The sequence below is a fragment of the Arachis ipaensis genome, chromosome B5, assembly GCF_059453495.1.
Source record: "Arachis ipaensis isolate K30076 ecotype BB chromosome B5, ASM5945349v1, whole genome shotgun sequence".
Classification (NCBI taxonomy): Eukaryota; Viridiplantae; Streptophyta; class Magnoliopsida; order Fabales; family Fabaceae; genus Arachis; species Arachis ipaensis.
The window spans coordinates 113,190,593-113,197,483 of NC_142440.1; the positions used below are offsets into that span (position 1 = coordinate 113,190,593).

Consider the following 6,891-nt stretch of genomic DNA (forward strand, 5'->3'; position numbering starts at 1 on the left):
ATGAAGAGAAGTTTTGATTTGTCACGCGGAGTAGTCAAAGGTTCTCAGGTCAGAGCCGCGAAAGTGGACCATATGTCGTTCAATCTAAGTCTTTTTTTTTTTTCTCGCTCGGGTAAAATGAGAATTAAAAATGTTAGAAAATTTACACGCAAAGCCTTGATTAAGGGTGTGTTTAGTAACTACGTTGGAGGATAAAAATACGTTTAAGTTTATTGAAAGCTGTTTTTTGATGTTTGACCACTCTTATTCTTTGAATGCAGAAGTAATTTTGTATTTCAAAAATTTATTTATTTGAAGCAAAAAATTATAATTTTTATATTTACTCAACATACGTTTAAGTTTGTTGGTGATCATTGTTGATTTTTTACATCATTTTTTTATCACTTTTAATATTTTTTTTATATTTTAATTTTTTATTAAATTTTTTTATTATAATTTTATTATAATATGAATTATTAATTTTATTAAAAAAGATAAAATAAATAAAAAATTGATCATATATAATAATAGAATCATAAATAATAAAATTTTATCATTTAAAATAATACTAAATAAAAGAATACTAAAAGTATTAAAATAATTATTCTAATTTGTGTGCAATGTTTATTATTCAAATTTTTTATAATATATATTATTGTTCTTATTAGAAATGATAAATTAAATAAAAAATTAATAATAAATAATAATAAAAATATAATTAATAAAAAGTTAGAATCTAAAATAATAATAAAAATAAGATTATTAAGAGTACTTAAAATAAGTACTAAAATGTGTTATTTTATATGTTATTTTTAATTTAATAAATAAATATTAATTTTTATTATAAAAAATACTTAAAAGTTGTTAATTTTTATATGTTATTTTTAATTTTATAAATAAACATTAATTTTTATTATAATAGTAAAAAATTATAATATACTAAAATAGAGTATTATGAAGAATATTATAAAAAAATATTAAAAATATAAAAAAAAGATTAAATATACTTAAAAAAATAATATTATAATTTAATATTATATTTTTTTAGTAATTAATTAATTATTTATCTAGAAGTGATTTTAACTAATATTATACAAACAATATTTATTTTATCAAAATTAATTTTAATATAAAATTGACAAACATAAATTATGTTGGCATAAACTCACTTCTATTCAAAATCAATTCTACAAAATCACTTTTATTCAAAATCCAGTTTCATTAACGTAAATCTAAACACACACTAAGTGGTTATCATGTATGTCTTGCATTAAATGCATTTAAATCAAGGTTCTGAAAATCGGACCGGACCGGCCGGTTCGACCGGTTTAACCGCGAACTGGCGATGCAAACAGTCCGGTCCTTATGCAGAAACTGTCCTGAAAAGAACTGGCAACGAAGGCCGAACCGGTAACTGGCCGGTTCTGCATAAACGACGCCGTTTTATTATTTAAAAAAAAAAAAGAAACCCTTAACCCGACCCGACCCGTAGAGCACCCTGCACCCCAACCACGCCCCTTTCTTCCCCCAAATCCCTAATTCTGAATCAGTGAATCATATTCATCTGTGTGAGAGAAGAGAACAGAGAAGATTGAACCCTCCACGCCCGAACCCTAGCCTGCCACCGCGCCCTCCTTCGTCGTCGCGGTCACCGGTCAACAGCGCAACCGCCGTCGCCTGGTCGTCAGCCCAAGTAACCCTCCTTCTTCGCCTGGTTCCCTGCCCAGTAGCCATCCATCTGCGTCGTCTTCATCTTCTCAACACCAGCAGGCAGTAGCCCGTCCCATCGTCTTCTTCGTCGCGCGGTGAGTAACTCGTCTCTGCTCATCTTTGTTCTTTGCCTCTGCTAACTTACTGAGAGTAAATTTATAATGATAGAAAAATCATGAAATTCGGCAACACTTAAAAGAAAGAATGAGAAAATTGGAGCAGTCTGTAGTTGAATGGAAGTGTTTAATTTTGTTCAAAGGAAATTATGCAGTAGCAGAATGGGGGGAAAGGGTACTGGGAAAGCAATAAAGCATAGTTAGAAAGAAGAAAAAAGGATCCATCTTTTTTTATAGCAGGCAGCAGATGATAATTGAAATCCATAAAAAAGCAGCTTTCTGTGTAGTTCAATTTGTGTTTGTAGTTCAATTTCTGTGTGTTGCTCAAATTTCTGTTTTGTAGCTCAAATTTGTTACTGTTTTGTACTTTGTTAATGCTGGAAACTGACTTGGTTTTGCATATTTGTTGACTGGCTGAATTTCTCAAATTTGTTATGCATAATTGTTAATGTTCATTGTGTAGATAGAATTGTTAATATTTATTGCTGTGGCTGTTTTTGATTTCATATATGTTTTATTAATTTTAGTTATGGAAGATAGTATTAATCAAGAAGCAACTGCTGATAACAATGATTCTGTGAATAATAACATGCCTGCCGATACTCCTATTCCGAATGATGCTGCTAATCCTAATTCCCGTAGTGTTAACAATAGTCAGTCACAAGGTTCTTCGAACCTTAGGGGAAAAACAGATTTAGCTTGGAAATTGATGCTAATTTATATCAAAGTGGCGGTGGTAGTAGTGGTCTTTATGCTGCATCTCTTTCTTCTGCTGATCAGGGTGGGAATGAAGGTGAAGATCATCCCACCGAAGCAGATTTACAACAAGTTCTTGCGAATTTTGATGATTGATAAACCATGATATTGGGATTTAATATTTAGATATGCTTTTATTACTATTTAACTTTTGAGTTTGAATTTTGATAAGATCATATGTATTTGGTTGATGATATTTTATGTAGTGTTTTAAATTTCGAAGATATTTTAAGATTTATATCAGACTATAATTATATTTTAGGATGTGTATTTATAATTTATTTATTATTCTACTCTAAAACGGTTTTTCCGGTTGAACCACCGGTTGAACCGGTTAGACCAGTAAACCAGTGAACCAGTGACTAGAGCAGTTTGATGACCGGTCCGGTTTTCTGAACCTTGATTTAAATTTAAAATTTGGCTAAATTAAGTGGTGGATGAAATTAAAGTAGTCAAAATTGCATTCCAACTCTTGAAAACGGACGATTTTATGTTTTTGCATCTTCTTTTCGTATCGGTTTTGCTTTTCATTCAAAATCAAGCTACATCGTGCGGAATTATCGTTTCTGTCGTGATGTGTTCAAGATTGAAGAGGCTCTTTTTTTGGCCCTGATTGTAGCCCAATCCAACCCAATGGCCCAATCTAAATAAAAGATCATGGAAGATAGAGGAGCTCTAGCAGACTAGGAGTAAATTCCCTAATCTCTTAACCTTCCCCACTTTACAGTTTATCTTTATAGTCAAAATTTTAAAATTTTACTTTTTTCAAGTCTCTCAATCTCTGACTCTCTCTGACTCTATCTCTCTATCACTCATAAGTTTGAATTTTGCGCAATCAAAATCTTCAATTTGGTGTGTCACTGACTCACTGTAAGGTTCGCTGCCGTTGTTGTCGAATTAGACTAGTGGTGGCTGGACTGTGTGAGCATCAATTTGCGATTGCGATTTGCGAGACTCTCTGGCTCTGCCTCTTTATCTCTAGTTCTCTGGCTCTACCTCTCTAGCTCTAGAATTTGGATTGCTGCTGTTCTTCTCTTCCCCTTCACTGGTAATTTAGGTATGTTAAGACCTCTTTTTTAATTTGTATCTTCTTCAATGTTCAATTTGTTGTCGTGCTTGTTTATTATTGATTATGTTGCAGGTTGAATTGCTATTGTTTATCTTTGTTGGCTTACTGATTATTGTAGATTGATTATATTGTTCAATTTAGAATATAATTTTATGCGAGTTATAGTAGGTTTTCAAATTAAGATTAATTTATCTGTTCATGTTTATTTCAAGCTATCTTTCGTATCACCGTACAAGCGACCTTTCATTTTTTACTTGAATTTTTTTTGTAAGGCATTACAAATATAAATTACAAATTGGTTAATTTTATGTCACCATATTGATGAAGTTTTGTTCTGGACCAAATTAGTGATGGCAAAATTTTTAAAGATAAACTTCTTTCAATTTTTATGAAAATAATTTAATTAATTTTAGTTTGTTCGAATTTATTTTGTCTATAATTTCAAACAACTCAATACGTTTGACTTCCAACAATCATAATTTATCATATGAATTTCTAAATCTAATGCAATCCGATATCCTAAGTATATCAGTATGTATATTATATAACTTTTGCATTGTTTATTGATTTTTTTTTTTGAGATCTGTAATCTTAATGATTTAGTAATCTAAAGATATTATTATTGTATACTATTTTTGCTTTATCTATTAAATAATCTTTGAATTCTTTTTTGTTTAGTTGGTTCATTTTAGAATGGAACATGAAACTCCTATTGTAAAAATCAAGGTTTATTTTTTTCTTAATTTCACCTCTTAGCCTATTTTAACAGTTACCACTTGATATGCCTCGATTATTTTTCAGTTAAGGATAGTTTAATCATTTTTATTTTGCGTTAAAGAATGAAGTCTAATTTAATATTTCTTTTAAACAAAGGTGTAATTCCATTAAAAAAAATTCTGCTACTAGGATAGAATTTTCTATTAACACATAAAAGACATGAGGTGTCAAATTTAAAGGCACTATGTGAATATTGATATACATGTTAAGAATTTGTAAATTGTTACTCTTTTATTCGATTACTTTTCCTGTTGTATGTATAATATTGCTAATACTAAGAATTGATGAATTATGAATTGAACTAAACTGAAATAAATAATTGAATTTTTTAGAAAAAAATTTGCTTTGCTCTATTTTGTTTTGAATTACTTAAAATGCTTTATTAATTTTTTTTGTTAAATTTCTTTTAACTGAATGGTTGAATTGTTCTTGTGACATTAAGACAATTATTGAATTTTTGTTATGTTAATTTTTTTGTTCAGATTGGATTGTTGAATTTTACTGTTGAACTTGAATGATTGTAATTGGCATTAAATATAATTTTGTAATTTTTCTTAAATTGTTAAGTTTTTTATGTGATATTGAACTAACTTATTAAATATTTGTTGTTTAATTTTTTTGAATAGAAATGGAAGCAAATCAAGCTAATGCAAGTGAAAATCCGACTAACAATCCAACTTCTCAGTCAAGAAGTACAACTGAAATTGCTAGTAAAAAAAAAGTTGTTAAGAATGCTCTTAGAAGTAGAATTGATGTAGGATGGGAGCATGGGATATCTATTGGAGAAAATAAAAAAAAAAAATACAATGCAAATATTGCCATAAGATTTTTTTAGGAGGAGTTTATAGATTGAAACACCACTTAGCGGGAACTCAAAAATGATGTTGGAGTTTGTACAACTGTTACTAATGAAGTTAAAAAGAAAATATGGGATGTCGTGAGTGGGTTGCAAGTGAATTTGATCAAGAAAATAAATATGGGTGGAGCAAGCCCAGTTGGAGCTGCTGTGAAAGGTGACACTGCTGCTGAAAAAAAAAAAGAAAAGGACAAGAATTGGAGGGCAACATATTCAAGAAAACACGCATTAGTACTCAATCAACAATCAACAATATATTTAAGAAGAATTTGAGGGAGGAAGTATGTTTAGAGATTAGTACTTTTTCTACAATAATGGTATCCCCTTCAACGTATCAAGGAGCAAGGAATACACCAGAATATTTGAGAAAGCTATAAGATATGGAATATGATTCAAGCCACCCTCCTACCATGCATTAAGGGTTCCTCTTTTGAAGAAACACGTGAAACTTATTCAACAATCACTAGAGAAACATAGAACATATTGGAAGTAAGTTGGTTGTACAATAATAACTGACGGTTGGACAGATTAGAGAAGACGGGCCATTCTGAATATTTTGGTTAATAGTCATAAATGGACTTTGTTTTTAAAATCTATTGATGCCTCTCATATTACTAAAACAGCTGACAAAATTTTAAAATGATAGACTATGTGGTTGAAGAGATTGGTGAAGAAAATATAATTCAAGTTGTCACCGACAATGCGGTTAATTATAAAGCTGCAGGAGAAATGCTAATAAAAAATAGAAAAAAGTTATCTTGGATGCCTTGCGCAGCACATTGCATTGACTTAATGTTAGAAGACTTGGAGAAAAAAGAAACACTTCACAAGGATATGATTTATAGAGGTAAAAATATTACTACTTACATATATGTTAAGACTGCTCTCATTTCACTACTACCATCTACACCAAAGGAAAAGATTTGGTGAGGTCGGGTATGACCCATTTTACAACTTTCTATCTTACTTTGGGATGCCTCAATGACAACAAAGATTCTTTAATAGAATGTTTCTTTCTGATCAATGGACTTCTAGTAAGTTTGCAAAGATAAAAGATGGAAAAATAATTGTACGTGTGGGGTTGGATAAGATGTTTTGAAAAGAGGTGGTGATTTACTTGAGCGCTGCCCACCCTCTTCTTCATGTGCTTTGTATGGTGGATTCAGAAGAAAAGTCGGCAATGGAATTTATTTATGAAGAAATAAAAATGCAAAGGAGAAAATACGAGATGCATTTCAAGGAGTTGAGATAAGGTAAATTGCTTAACTATTTTTTTATTTTATTAATGCATGAATAATATTCTTTATTTTATAAATAATTTATTAATTTTCCTATGTTTTAGTTACATACCTATTTGAGATATTATTAATGCAAGATGGGGCAACCAATTTCATAGGCCATTGCATGTTGCAGGCTATTATTTGAATCCTAAAATTCATTATAGTTCTGGTAGTTGCTTATGAGTTGAAGAAGCAGTTTTATGCTTGTATGAAAAGGATGACAGAAAATTCAGATATAATTATTAAGATGGATGTTCAATTTGAAGATTTTAAGACTCAAAAAGACTTTTTTGGTAGTAAAGTAGTTCAGAATTCAATTTCTACTAAAATTCCAGCTCAATTGTGGGA

At 30.1% G+C, this 6,891-nt stretch overlaps 1 pseudogene; it reads left to right on the top strand.

Annotated features, from left to right (window-relative positions):
- Positions 1 to 5,035: 5,035 nt before the first annotated feature.
- LOC148565406 (uncharacterized) lies at positions 5,036 to 6,515 on the top strand (annotated as a pseudogene).
- Positions 6,516 to 6,891: the final 376 nt, after the last annotated feature.